Source organism: Bubalus kerabau, chromosome 3 (genome assembly GCF_029407905.1).
Source record: "Bubalus kerabau isolate K-KA32 ecotype Philippines breed swamp buffalo chromosome 3, PCC_UOA_SB_1v2, whole genome shotgun sequence".
NCBI lineage: Eukaryota > Metazoa > Chordata > Mammalia > Artiodactyla > Bovidae > Bubalus > Bubalus kerabau.
The window spans coordinates 94,106,719-94,122,832 of NC_073626.1; the positions used below are offsets into that span (position 1 = coordinate 94,106,719).

General features: G+C 36.1%; 1 non-coding gene across 1 annotated transcript; it reads right to left on the reverse strand.

Annotated features, from left to right (window-relative positions):
• Positions 1–15,802: 15,802 nt before the first annotated feature.
• On the reverse strand, positions 15,803–15,909 carry LOC129648175 (U6 spliceosomal RNA). The gene has a single exon (XR_008712756.1). It is a non-coding gene; the product is annotated as a U6 spliceosomal RNA (small nuclear RNA).
• Positions 15,910–16,114: the final 205 nt, after the last annotated feature.

Genomic DNA, 16,114 nt, shown 5'->3' on the forward strand with positions numbered 1-16,114 from the left:
ATTTCATGCAAAGATGGGCTCGATAAAAGACAGAAATGTTATGGACCTGACAGAAGAAGAAGATAGTAAGAAGAGGTGGCAAGACTACACAAAAGAACTGTACAAAAAAGATCTTCATGACCCAGAGAATCATGGTATTGTGATCACTGACCTAGAGCCAGACATCCTGGAATGTGAAGTCAAGTGGGCCTTAGAAAGCATCACTACAAACAAAGCTAGTGGAGGTGATGGAATTCCAGTTGAGCTATTTCAAATCCTGAAAGATGATGCTGTGAAAGTGCTGCACTCAATATGCCAGCAAATTTGGAAAACTCAGCAGTGGCCACAGGACTGGAAAAGGTCAGTTTTCATTCCAGTCCCAAAGAAAGGCAATGCCAAAGAATGCTCAAACTATTGCACAATTGCACTCAGAAAGCTTGCTGCTGCTGCTGCTAAGTCGCTTCAGTCGTGTCAGACTCTGTGCGATCCTATAGACGGCGGCCCACCAAGCTCCCCCATCCCTGGGATTCTCCAGGCAAGAACACTGGAGTGGGTTGCCATTTCCTTCTCCAATGCATGAAAGTGAAAAGTGAAAGTGAAGTCACTCAGTCATGTCCGACTCTTAGCGACCCCATGGACTGCAGCCTACCAGGCTCCTCCACCCATAGATTCTCCAGGCAAGAGTACTGGAGTGGGGTGCCATTGCCTTCTCCGAGAAACAGCTTACAATGGTGTTAATAAGTATAATTCTTAAGGAATAACCCTTTGATCAGTTTTGAAACAAATCCTCAATAAGATGCAAACAAATTTGGACTATTTCTTTCTGATTAAAATAGGTCCATTTCTTTTTTGTTAAATATTCATTTCTCAAGGAATAAGCTGATTACCTGTGGATCTTATTCTGAGGTTCCGAATTTGTCCATTTGCCAAGACTTAAATTCATAACCTTTCTAATTATTTTTGGGCTTGAATGAAGATTCTTGAGATAAGTTATTATACTACTTCTACAATTATGCCCAAATTTAGAGAAAAAAAGTACATGCTGGAGCAAGAATGCTCTCTTTTGCTTTCTTCAGAACTTTCCCCCTTTCATTTTAATGTCAATTAGAGTTTACCAGTAAGGATATTGAGATGAGATAATGTCAATAGTTCAAGTCATATTTATGAGATGTGGTATGAGAAAAATCTTGGTTACCTTATTTTTGGACTTACTGTATTCTTCTAAAAGGCTTTTTTCCCCCACTTTGTGATTTTCCACTTTTATATAACAAACGTATCTCTCTACTGCTTCTTTTAAATGGTCACATTAAGATAGATTGGCTTAGTTGGTAATGTATTAATTTTTGGTACAATGTGACCAAACTTAAGTAAGTTTTAAGTGCCTCAATTTGAGTGCTGTACAATTCATGCTCCAATTTTTCAATGATAAATAAGGAATAAAGTTTTCAATTTCAGCAAATAAAAACTATATTATACAAATATAAATTTAAATAGATAAAATAGTATTAAATTTCCATGAAGATAAGGTATATTCCACTTGAAAAGACCATTTGACTATAAGGATTAGTTGCAATTCCAATGCTGTTTTTACTGTCTCCATAGTTTTGCCTTTTTGGAATGTCATGTAGTTGGAATCTTATGGTGTTTAGTATTTTCAGATTAGCTTCTTTCACTTTGTAATACGATCTTAAAGTTTCTCTATGTCTTTTCATGACTTGATAGCTCTTTCATTTTTAGTGCTGAGTAATATTCCAATGGGGCTTCCTAGGTAGTTCAGTGGTAAAGAATCCACCTGCCAATGCAAGAGATGTGGGTTAAATCCAGCAAGATATGCTGGAGTAGGGAGTGGCAACCCACTCCAGTATTCTTGCCTGAAAAAATCCCATGGACAGAGAAACCTGGTGGCCTACAGTCCATGCGGTCGCAAAAGAGTCAGACAGAACTTACCAACTAAACCACAATAACAACTCTGACTTTTCAATTCGTTTGTCCTCACTGTGCATCAGGCACATGAACTTGGGTTCAACATCAATATTGCTTTTGCTCCTTTTTCAAGATCAGCTGAATACATTTATCTGAATCTATTTCTGGGCTCTCTATTCTATTTCACTCATCTGTGTCTATTCTTTGGCTAACTACCACACTGTTTTGTCTATTGTAAAGTTACAGTAAGTTTTGAAGTTTGGTAGCATCAGTCTTCCAATGTTGTTCTCCTTTAATATTTTATTGACTTTCTGTGTGTTTCAACTCTCCATACAAGCATTGTTTACCCTTTTTTAAATGGAGTATGGTTGATTTACAATGTTGTATTAGTTTCTGCTGGAGAAGGCAATGGCACCCCACTCCAGTACCTCTTGCTTGGAAAATCCCATGGACAGAGGAGCCTGTTAGGCTGCAATGCATGGGGTCGCTAAGAGTCGGACACGACTGAGCGACTTCATTTTCACTTTTCACTTTCATGCATTGGAGAAGGAAATGGCAGCCCACTCCAGTGTTTTTGCCTGGAGAATCCCAGGGACAGGGGAGCCTGGTGGGCTGCCGTCTATGGGGTCACACAGAGTCAGAAACGACTGAAGTGACCTAGCATTAGTTTCTGCTGTGCAGCAAAGTGAATCAGTTATACAGATATATATCCACTCTTTCTTAGATTCTTTTCCCATGTAGGCCATTACAGAGTATTGAGTAGAGTTCCCTGTGCTATATAGTAGGTACTTATTAGTTATATATTTAATATATAATATGATAGATTCTCTTTTGGTGCCCATTCCAAAAGAAAATGGCTTTAATGTGTCAAAGTTTTTCTTTAAATAGAGTACACATTCTGAATATGTGTAGTACTCTTTTAAACCATCAGTTGTTGCTCAGTTCTTCATAATTTTCTCATCTGTTTTTAATTCAGGTATTCCACTTTCACTTGAATACGTTTTTAAAAGATTTGACATTTTTTCTGACTCTCATTCCCTCCTCCTGTTCTTTCTTCCACTCACAGCCCTTGACTTCTTATCCTCTCTTTTCCCAATATTCTTTGAGAGTGAGGCCTTAGATTAACAAGTGCTTCACATTTTTTTAAATAGCATTCAAGTGTTTTAAAGATCATAAACACATGGAAGAAAGTAAAAAGGAAAAATAGATCCAATCATTAAACATTACAGATAAAAAGCAAGTATTTTCTTTTGCTACAAAATTTCAAGTAACTTTTAGTGTTTTCTCAAGATTCTAGTCTCTATATTGAAATGTGGAAAACATATTTTTTCTGAAAAATTCATAATTTGTTATAGTTTTCAGGCCAATTGTTATCACATTAATTCTGTCAACATAAGGTCCTTGGCAGGAGGAGAAGAGGATGACAGAAGATGAGATGGTTGGATGGCATCACCGATTCGATGGACATGAGTTTGAGCAAGCTCTGGGAGTTGGTGATAGACAGGGAAGCCAGGCGTGCTACAGTCCATGGGGTCACAGAGTCGTACATGACTGAGTGACTGAACTGAACTGAACTGATATTTCTTAAAACAAATATTTCAGACTATAAATTCTAAATTGCCAAATTATATTTATTGGTGGACTTCCCTGGTAGCTCAGCTATCAGTAAAGAATCTGCCTGCAATGCAGAAGACCCTGGTTTGATCTCTGAGTTGGAAAGATCCCTTTGAGAAGGGAAAGGCTACCCACTCCAGTGTTCTGGCCTGGAGAATACCATAGATTGTATAGTCCATGGGGTCACAAAGACAAGTGACTTTCGCTTTCACTTATCACTTTTGTATTATTTGTATACATTGATATAGAAGAGAATTAAATACATAAACTAGTTTCCATAAGATCATTGTAGTAAATGTTTTTATTATATTTTTGCAATTAAAATTTGCTATATGCCTACTAAAGATAGCAGACAGTGAATCTCAGCTTCATCAAACTAGAGTTTGGCAGTTCTTTATGTAGAGGATATTATTTAGAAATTTCTTTGCCTTGTGAACTGACAGAGTACAAGTTGATTGGCCTTCAGGCCCGGGATCTTGGGTCAGGCCATTGGCAAAGTTCAGTGGCTAAGAAAGAGGTCATCAATTGCTATTTATAATTTGTTTTCTGATAATTTTATCATGCACACGTACTTAGAGGCCATGGGTTGCAGTTCATAAATTGAAACAAGTGAATAAAAATATGTAAAACTAATTGTCAGTTTTCAAAGCACTAAGATATTTGTTATATCCATTTAAATTAGTATGACTTTATGCATTAACTTTAAAGCTGAGGTGGACAATAGCAAAATATCATCCTGTAGGTGCTGCTTTATGAATTTTCAAATATGAGCATTTATAAAATGCCATTGATAAGGAAATACAAAAGACAACAGAAAATGTAAAGGTAACTCTTTTCATATAAATCTGACTCATAATTCGTCATTGCTATTTCTTTTATTTCTTAATGATCAAGAATTTAAACAATCATTCCATTTTTCTATGCATAATAAAATGCTTCATCTAAAACATACATATATATTTGAGAAAACATATATCAATACTTTTTTGGGATAAAATGTTTTATTCTGCTTGATTGAAAAACACAAGTTCTATACTGAATTTCTTGTAGCTTTCCTAGCGAATTTTACTTTTTATTTAGCTAGGAAAATTCTTGAAGCTTGGGAAACATAGCATATAGCCATGGTTAAAAAATATTTTAGTAAAAAACAACATTAAGAATAAGCTTTAAAAAAACAAGCAAAACAGAATAATCGTTAATTAAATCAAAATGTCACCAGATACAAAATAAAGAGATTAAATTAATTCTGAAAATCCTTTCACTTATATTTTCTTTTGCTTGATGGTCATATAATTCTGTGTTGATGGGAAATACAAGATCATTTCCAATAATGACAATTGCAAAACCCAAATCTAACCTAATTGAGCACATAAAAACAGGCTTGAGATTTCAGAAGCATAGCTATTTTTACCATAGCTTTACTATGCAGAGGACAAAGGAAGGCCAGGCTTCAGCAATATGTGAACCGTGAACTTCCTGATGTTCAAGCTGGTTTTAGAAAAGGCAGAGGAACCAGAGATCAAATTGCCAACATCCACTGGATCATCGAAAAAGCAAGAGAGTTCCAGAAAAACATCTATTTCTGCTTTATTGTCTATGCCAAAGCCTTTGACTGTGTAGATCACAATAAACTGTGGAAAATTCTTAAAGCCGTAGGAATACCAGACCACCTGATCTGCCTCTTGAGAAATTTCTATGCAGGTCAGGAAGCAACAGTTAGAACTGGACATGGAACAACAGACTGGCTCCAAATAGGAAAAGGAGTACGTCAAGGCTGTATATTGTCACCCTGCTTATTTAACTTATATGCAGAGTACATCATGAGAAACTCTGGACTGGAAGCAGATTAATAGTACACAGCAAATAATATATCTTCCAAGTGTATGTGTAGCAACATAAGTGAATATTTGATGTTGAATTTGGGGCAGAAGGGAATGGCAACCCACTCCAGTATTCTTGCCTAGAAAATCTCATGGACAGAAGAGCTTGGCAGACTATAGTCCTTATAGTCTGGAGTCAGGAAGAGTCGAACATGATTTAGTGACTAAACCACCACCAGGATATCCATTACTGGAAGTCACTCATTGCCATGTTCCCTTTAATGATAGGTCTATATCTGGTTTAAATAAGTGTGAGTGTTATAATGACTATATTTTTTTTCTAAATAATGCAATTTTAAATATATTCCTTCTACAATGTTTAAATGTCATGTAGAAGATGAGCATGGGATTAGGGATAGGGTGTCGATGCCTCTAATAGCACATAAACTACATTTGGTGGAAGATTAATTGATAATGTGACTGTTGCTAGAGAATGTGAGGTTTCTGAGAAAATGAGTGATCACAAAAAGTGACCAATTTTACTTGGCATAAGAATCCACAATAAGAAAGACTGACGTGTGCACAGGTCAAACCCGGTGTGATCACTGTTACCTAGGAGGCTGAATAACAGTGTAGTTGAAAATTAGAGCATTGGAATTGGACTGTATTGCAACTTTAGCTCTGGCTCAGTCTAGCTCTGTACTAACTGATGGGAAACTACTTAAATTCTCTAAAATCCAATTTCCTTATATAAGTTGAATTAAGAAAGGAGTTGGTGTAAGGAGTAAAATAGACTATGTGTGTGAAACTCAGAATAGTGATTGCTACATCTATGTGTCCAATAGATGTTACTATGTTAAATGTATTTAAATCTCACACTATTATATAATATGGTTTCTATGATAAGATTTAACATACTATAAAATAGAATGTTTATATGGTCACCGTATAGAAGCTATTTTAGAGACATTAGTTGAAGATTACTTTTGTGCCAAGCATAATTTCTCCATCAAAGGGGAGCAGGCTTTTCCGTAGACCTTAGGACTAACTATTAAATCTGTGAAGTGATCATTCAGCCCATAAACTATAGTGTTGTGGCAACTGTTGATTCAGCCAATGAGGAAACAAGTAGCCCAAATGAATCCACGAAGTATTGTTACACAGTTTTATGGACTCACAAAGAAACTTGGAGCTATACCCTAAAATGGGGCGAAGTAGACCTGTGTGCTACTGTAACTAGGAATAGGGATGAAAAATATTGTGGAAGTCTTCTGGAATTCTCCCATAAAATATAGATGAGAAATTGAATGTAATAGCTATGTATTAGCATTTGAAGGACATTACACCAAACCTTGTGTCCGATTGTGGTCAAGCATTTCCTATGTGGTTATGTCCATGGTCTCCAGGTTACTGGAGCAGACTTGTATCTCTATAAAACCAATTAGATTAAGAAGAGAACCAAAAGCTGGAAAAAATTATCGATCTGTTTCAATCTCTTTAAGAGCTTCCCAAGTTCAACATCCATTCTTACACATACAGCACTCTCAACATTATGTTGCTGTGCTTATACCTCTAAAATTGGAGGAAAAAAAAAAAAAGCTCAGTAGGACTGGGTCTCTCCTTGTCTTTGTCAAAACAAGCATACATTTGATCAATACTGAAAGACTATAGTTTTCTGACATGTATACTTCCATGCACTTTTGGGTATACTATATTTTTCTGCTCTGAAAATACTTGGCAGAGGTGAATTCAGAGCAGAAAGCATCTTGTTTAAAATTTACAATTATCATAAGTTCACAAATATGCTCTTCTTTATTACTTTCCCATCAGATGATCCTTGCTTTCCTGTTCCTTGTATATATTTCTCTTGTGTTCACCTCAATAAACTATTATTTCTCTTTACATATTTATCTCTGCTAATAAGCTATAACACGTTTGAACTCCAGTTCATGGTTGATGGTTTTGCATTCATGGCATAGAGTTCTTTAAGTTTTTGTTAAATTGAATTGAGTTGAATTTAATTGAATAGCTGTGTATTTTTTTAATGGAACTATCTGCACTCTTCCCTCACTTCTAACCAGTGACAGGTATTGGAGAGATAGACAGTTTTAAGGGCATGTTAAATGACCCACAAAGGGATCAATGCCTAGAATTAGGCCATAGAAGCATAGTACTCAAACCAATAAGCTCACCATCTTGAAATCTGTAATGACACTAGAAATATATTTCCCTTTCTTTGTTGTGGTTTAGCTTTAAGAGGTTTGTATTTCAAGATTACAGGTAACTGATATCAATAAAATATATTCAATTATCATGTTTATTCATCTATTTAGTGAAGGAGATAAAACTAACATTAGTTCATATTATCTTATACTTTGAATTAGTAATAAATTGTACTGAAAAGTCAAGTAAATAGAGGTTATGGACTTTCTCTGTTCTATTAGATGTTGCATCCAAGGAAATAAAATTGTTTTAGTTGCCAAGAAAGTAAACAGTTATCTTATAACAGCCTCTTGGTGGAATTAAGATTGTCATATATTTCATTTAATATTTGTTGCTGTAGATTAATTCAAAGATGAAGTTTTTTTTTTTGATCTGTTTGCTTTTCCTCAGGTGGGTCAAGTTTTGGCTAAACATGATAATGTCATGTATATGCTAACCTACCATTGTTTTCTAAACTTGTCAGATAATAATAATCACTGGGATACTTGTTATAGCTGTAGATTATCAGTTCAATTTGAAGAATTTGTGTTGGACTTTGAAAATCTGTTTATTTTAACATGAAGTTCAGATAATTCTTATTTTTTAACACCCTTAGACTACTGCATCTTTGTACTATTTTAATGAACAAAAATATCTGGAAAACTTGCAGGTCTTTTTGATCAAAATCACTCCTTTTCCTTTAAGATATCTTCTTCCTTTCCAGATTTATCTCTCACCACTAATCTATTTTTTAAGAATTTGTTACATTGGACTGCCTGCATGATCCATTTTCTTTTGCTCATGCTGTTCCTGCACTTCAAAACCTGCTGCCTGTTGGAGTCCAGCTCCAGCAGCCAGGGAATCAGCCTGAAGGGGTGAGCAATGTCGGCGGACGATGATGTAGCCTCTGACTCATAGTACGGAACTACATGTTTATTTCAAGCTTCAGGTTTTCTTTTATACTTTGACAAAAGCATTAGGTCAGAGGTTTGGCATTTTTAATTTTCCCCACCCAGATTTATTGTCTCCAGAAATCATTGTTGTCCTTCAAACAGAGTTCCTGCTTCAGCTATTCTCTCAGAATTGGCTTTACTATTATCTACTTTCTCTTATGTGTCCTATACTTGTGATTACATTGTAACTCATGCCACATTTCTCAGTTTATTTCTTATCTTTCTAAATCCTGTTTGCCTCTAGCATCTTAAGATCACTATCTCCTAAAAAGGCTTCTAGCTATGCTTAATTATTCCTAAAACCTAAGCTCAGCAAACTTCTTTTGCCATAAACATTCCCCTCACAAACAGGTCTCAGACAACAATCCTTCCCATGGCCTCAAGCTGTGGCCTATGTGCTCATCCTGGGACATTCTTTGTAAAGATCCTTGAACAAATGTCAATGGTTACTTTATAGATTATTTTCTGGGCACAGCTGCAGAAGGCTTTGTGCTTTCTCATGCTTATCTCAAGCACCTTAACATTCTTTCCAGCCAACTCAACTGAAGAAAGGAAAGAATGAGTCAGAATCACAAGGCCTAACTCCTTCATCCCGGACCATGCCTGAGAGGTGAGAAGAGGGGGTGGGGGCCATGCCTCCATTTTGTCAGTAATGCCTAACGTGGCTCCTGACAGCTGTCTATGAGTTTCCTTCAGTTGGCTGACAACATTTATCTGAGACTTAAATTTACTATCCTACTGGAATCATTCCTTGACATCCTATGACTGAGATGTCTCCACCTGTTGCACTCAAAACCACCTGTGCCTACCATAATGCTCAGCATTTTTCACTGTACCCTTTACTCTAGATGAGGAGATCCTCATCTAGAAGGTAGATTCTTGTGGGCAGGCACACAATGAGTTACTCTCTGGGTTCCCAGACTAGCCTAGATCTAACTTACAATGCATGTCTAATAATGTTTACTAAAGGAATGAGAAGTACAAATTGTTTAAATTCTATCTTCATAGTTTTAAATCTCTAAGCATGCATCTCTTAAAAGGAGTATGTCTTTTTATTTTCTTCTTGATATGTCTTCCATCTACATGAACAACTGTAATGGCTAGTTTTATATTATCAGCAAGAGGTTATTAACACAAAAATTTGTTTGGTTTTAAATGCATGGCATCTGGTCCCATCACTTCATGGCAAATAGCTGGGGAAACAGTGGAAACAGTGGCTGACTTTATTTTTCTGGGCTCCAAAATCACTGTACCTGGTGATCACAGACATGAAATTAAAAGACGCTTACCCCTTGGAAGGAAAGTTATGACCAACCTAGACTGCATATCAAAAGCAGAGACAGAAGTCAGGAAGGTTGATTCCTCCAGTTCCATTCTTCTTTCTCAAGATTGCTTTGGCTATTTGAGATTTTTTGTATTTCCATACAAATTGTGAAATTCTTTTTTCTAGCTCTCTGAAAAATACCGTTGATAGCTTGATAGGAATTGCATTGAATCTATAGATTGCTTTGGGTAGTATACTCATTTTCACTATATTGATTCTTTCGATCAATGAACATCGTATATTTCTCCATCTATTCGCGTCCTCTTTGATTTCTTTCATCAGTGTTTTATAGTTTCCTATATATAGGTCTTTTGTTTCTTTAGGTAGATATATTCCTAAGTATTTTATTCTTTTCGTTGCAATGTGAATGGAATTGTTTCCTTAATTTCTCTATTTTCTCATTATTAGTGTATAGGAATGTAAGGGTTTTCTGTGTGTTGATTTTATATCCTGCAACTTTACTATATTCATTGATTAGCTCTAGTAATTTTCTGGTGGAGGCTTTAGGGTTTTCTATGTAGAGAATCATGTCATCTGCAAACAGAGAGAGTTTTACTTCTTCTTTTCCAATCTGGATTCCTCTTATTTCTTTTTCTGCTCTGATTGTCATGGCCAAAACTTCCAAAGCTATGTTGAATAGTAGTGGTGAGAGTGGGCATCCTTGTCTTGTGTCTGACTTTAGGGGAAATGCTTTCAATTTCTCACCATTGAGGATAATGTTTACTGTGGGTTTGCCATATATAGCTTTTATTATGTTGAGGTGTGTTCCTTCTATTCCTGCTTTCTGGAGAGTTTTTATCATAAATGGATGTTGAATTTTGTCAAAAGCTTTCTCTGCATCTATTGAATTAATCATATGATTTCTATCTTTCAATTTGTTAATGTGGTGTTTTACATTGATTGATTTGTGGATATTGAAGAATCCTTGCATCTCTGGGATAAAACCCACTTGGTTGTGATGTATGATCTTTTTAATGTGTTGTTGGATTCTGTTTGCTAGAATTTTGTTAAGGATTTTTGCATCTATGTTCATCAGTGATATTGGCCTATAGTTTTCTTTTTTTGTGGCATCTTTGTCAGGTTTTGGTATTAGGGTGATGGTGGCCTCAAGAGAATGAATTTGTAAGTTTACCTTCCTCTGCAAATTTCTAGAAGAGTTTGAGTAGGATAGGTGTTAGCTCTTCTCTAAATTTTTGGTAGAATTCAGCTGTGAAGCCATCTAGTCCTGGGCTTTTGCTTGTTGGAAGATTTCTGATTACAGTTTCAATTTCCATGCTTGTGATGGATCTGTTAAGATTTTCTATTTCTTTCTGGTTCAGTTTTGGAAAGTTCTATTTTTCTAAGAATTTGTCCATTTCTTCCAAGTTGCCCATTTATTGGCATATAATTGTTGATAATAGTCTCTTATGATCCTTTGTATTTCTGTGTTCTCTGTTGTGATCTCTCCATTTTCATTTCTAATTTTGTTGATTTTATTTATCTCCCTTTGTTTCTTGATGAGTCTGGCTAATGGTTTGTCAATTTTATTTATCTTCTCAAAGAACCAGCTTTTGGCTTTGTTGATTTTTGCTATGGTCTCTTTTGTTTCTTTTGCATTTATTTCTGCCCTAATTTTTAAGATTTCTTTCCTTCTACTAACCCTGGGGTTCTTCATTTCTTCCTTTTCTAGTTGCTTTAGGTGTAGAGTTAGGTTATTTATTTGACTTTTTTCTTGTTTCTTGAGGTAAGCCTGTATTGCTAAGAACCTTCCCCTTAGCACTGCTTTTACAGTGTCCTATAGGTTTTGGGTTGTTGTGTTTCCATTTTCATTTGTTTCTATGCATATTTTAATTTCTTTTTTGATTTCTTCTGTGATTTGTTGCTTATTCAGCAGCGTGTTGTTCAGCCTCCATATGTTGGAATTTTTAATAGTTTTTCTCCTGTAATTGAGATCTAATCTTACTGCATTATGATCAGAAAAGATGCTCTCTCTACTATAAAGCCACAGTCATCAAGACAGTATGGTACTGGCACAAAGACAGAAATATAGATCAATGGAACAAAATAGAAAGCACAGAGATAAATCCACACATGCATGGACACCTTATCTTTGACAAAGGAGGCAAGAATATACAATGGAAAAAAGACAATCTCTTTAACAAGTGGTGCTGGGAAAACTGGTCAACCACTTGTAAAAGAATGAAACTAGATCACTTTCTAACACCATATACAAAAATAAATTCAAAATGGATTAAAGATCTAAACCTAAGACCAGAAACTATAAAACACCTAGAGGAAAACATAGGCAAAACACTCTCCGACTTAAACCACAGTGGGATGCTCTATGACCCACCTCCCAAAATATTGGAAATAAAAGCAAAAATAAACAAATGGGACCTAATTAAACTTAAAAGCTTCTGCACAACAAAGGAAACTATAAGCAAGGTGGAAAGACAGCCTTCGGAATGGGAGAAAATAATAGCAAACGAAGCAATGGACAAAGAATTAATCTCAAAATATACAAGCAACTCGTACAACTCAATTACAGAAAAATAAATGACCCAATCAAAAAGTAGGCAAAAAAACTAAACAGACATTTCTCCAAAGAAGACATACAGATGGCTAACAAACATATGAAAAGATATTCAACATCACTCATTATCAGAGAAATGCAAATCAAAACCACAATGATGTACCATTTCATGCCAGTCAGAATGGCTGCGATCCAAAAGTCTACAAGCAAAAAATGCTGGAGAGGGTGTGGAGAAAGGGAATCCTCTTACACTGTTGTTTGGAATGCAAACTAGTACAGCCACTATGGAGAACAGTGTAGAGATTCCTTAAAAAACTGGAAATAGAATTGACATATGACCCAGCAATCCCACTGCTGGGCATACACACTGAGGAAACCAGAAGGGAAAGAGACACGTGTACCCCAATGTTCATCGCAGCACTGTTTATAATAGCCAGGACATGGAAGCAACCTAGATGTCCATCAGCAGGTGAATGGATAAGAAAGCTGTGGTACATATACACAATGGAGTGTTACTCAGCCATTAAAAAGAATACATTTGAATCAGTTCTAATGAGGTGGATGAAACTGAAGCCTATTATACAGAGTGAAGTACGCCAGAAAGAAAAATACCAATACAGTATACTAATGCATATGCATGGAATTTAGAAAGATGGTAACAATAACCCTGTATGCTGCTGCTAAGTTGCTTCAGTTGTGTCCGACTCTGTGCGACCCCATAGACGGCAGCCCACCAGGCTCCCCCATCCCTGGGATTCTCCAGGCAAGAAACACTGGAGTGGGTTGCCATTTCCTTCTCCAACCCTGTATATGAGACAGCAAAGGAGACACAGATGTATAGAACAGTCTTTTGGACTCTGTGGGAGAGGGCAATGGCAGGATGATTTGGGAGAATGGTATTGAAACTTGTAAATTATCACATGTGAAACGAATCACCAGTCCAGATTCAATGCATGATACAGTGTGCTCAGGGCTGGTGCACTGGGATGGCCCAGAGGGATGGGATGGGGAGGGAGATGGGAGGAGGGTTCAGGATGGGTAACACATGTATACCCATGGCAGATTCATGTCAATGTATGGCAAAACCAATACAATATTGTAAATTTAAAAAGTTAATTAATTAATTTAAAATAAATCAAAAAAATAAAATAAAAAACAAAGACATTACTTTGTCAGCAAAGGTCCGTCTAGTCAAGGCTATGGTTTTTCCAGTGGTCATGTATGGATGTGAGCATTGGACTATAAAGAAAGCTGAATGCAGAACTGAATTTTTGAACTGTGGTGTTGGAGAAGACTCTTGAGAGTCCCTTGGACTGCGAGGAGATCCAACCAGTCCATCCTAAAGGAGATCAGTCCTGGGTGTTCATTGGTAGGATATTGTTGAAGCTGATACTCCATTATTTGGCCACATGATGCAAAGAACTGACTCATTTGAAAAGACTCTGATGCTGGGAGGGATTGAGGGCAGAAGGAGAAGGGGACGACAGAGGATGAGATGGTTGGATGCCATCACCTACTCAATGGACATGGGTTTGGGTGGACTCTGGGAGTTGGTGATGGACAAGGAGGCCTGGCGTGCTGCAGTTCATGGGGTTCATGTCCAACTCACAAAGAGTTGGACATGACTGTGTGACTGAACTAAACTGAAAAATTATGAAGTAATATATATATGCAAATAGAATAAGGAAATGTAAATTAAATGTGAGCTTTCTTACCATCTCTGGTTCATGATAGATAACCATTGTTACCAGTTTCTTATTTGTATTTCTAGAAATGTTAATATACATAAAACATATATGTGCATGCATGCTAAGTCACTCCAGTTATGTCTGACTCTTCACAAAGGACTGTAGCCTGCTAGGCTCCTTTGTCCATGGGATTCTCCTAGCAAGAATACTATAGTGTGTTGCCATGCCATCCTACAGGGGAGCTTCCCAACTCAGGAATCAAACCCGCGTCTCTTACATCTCGTAAATTGGCAGGTGGGTTCTTAACACTAGCTCCAGCTGGGAAGCCCAGAGCATATATCTATATCTATCTATCTATCTATATACATATAGAGAGATATATACGTATTCACATAAGTACAAGTACACAGACATCCACACATAAATATTTGCCTTTTGTATACTTTTATATAAACAGGATAGTACTATGTTTATATCTTGAAAAAATTCATATTAAATTATATAAATCTACTTCATTCTTTTTATTGGGTTTATATTATTCTATTTAATGTGTGTATCAATATATAGTTAATCTCCTCTTACTGGGTAGTTGTGTTTGTTTTAATTTTTTCCCATTACAAATAATACTGCAGTGAATATTCTTGCATACAATTCTTTGTGCAATGAAGAATTTTTCTGATTAAAGTAATATGATTTTGGATACATATTTTTTAATTAATCAAGAAAGACTGCTACAATTCATACTTCTATCAAGAAGAGAATGTTTCTCCACACGCTCACTAATTTTGAGTATTCAATCTATATTACGTGATCTCATATGTGTTTTAATTAGCATTAATTTACATATACATAAAGAGTACTATTTTGCATATAATTAAGAATTTGTATTTCTGAAAGACATTGGTTCTTCATCTTTGTCTATCTAGATACCAGTATATGTCCAGTTTTCTCTGCTTTAAAGTTCTCCAAAGTTTGTTGTTTCATTTTTTGATCTCTGGTTGTCTGTTCATTTTCAAAACTCTAGTTTCCTTACTTTATTTGAAATATAAAATTATGTTTTATATAAGGTCAGTTTTCTAGTATTGCCATTATACTCACTCCATAAGAACGGATCTGACACTGATACAGACTTAGTTTTCTTTTTTTACTCAGTTCAGTTGCTCAGTTGTATCTAGCTCTTTGCAACCCCATGGACTGCAGCATTCCAGGCTTCCCTGTCCATCACCAACTCCCAGAGCTTGCTCAAACTCATTGTTCCTCAGTGATGCCATCCAACCATCTCACCCTCTGTCATCCCCTTCTCCTCCTGCCTTCACTCTTTCCCAGGATCAGGGTCTTTTCAAATGAGTCAGTTCTTTGAATCAGGTGGCCCAAGTATTGGAGTTTCAGCTTCAGCATCAGTCCTTCCAATGAATATTCAGGACTGATTTCCTTTAGGATGGACTGGTTGGATCTTCTTGCTGTCCAAGAGACTCTCAAGAGTCTTCTCCAACACCACAGTTCAAAAGCATCAATTCTTCCGTGCTCAGCTTTTGTTATAGTCCAACTCTCATATCCATACGTGACTACTGGAAAAACCATAGCTTTGACTAGATGGACCTTTGTTGGCAAAGTAATGTCTCTGCTTTTTAAATGAAATTTGAATGGAAAATATCTATGTGTTTTGATTTCTAGTACCTACCTAAATTGAATTAATAATACTTCCAAAATTACAGAAATTACAGAAAATAAAAAACCTTCCAAAGTTAGAAACTGTCTAAATTTGAGGTATAAAATGAATATTCATTAAAAATATGGAATACTTCCCAAATTTTGGGGTCATCCTTGCACAGGGGCCATGCTAATCTTCTTTGTATAGGTCCAATTTTATCACATGTGCTGCTGAATTGAGCACTAGACTTAATTTTTCTAATTATATTTGTCTATACTGGTATGATTTGTGTGTGTATGTGAGCAAGTATATGCATGCTCTAGTATTTAATTTAACTTGTATTACTACTGCATAAGTGGTTTACTTATTCTGGAGTTGCGCTTGATGAAAAGCACTAAAATAATCTGTATTATAAATTTTGTGTATACTCTGAGACTTCAGAATATTT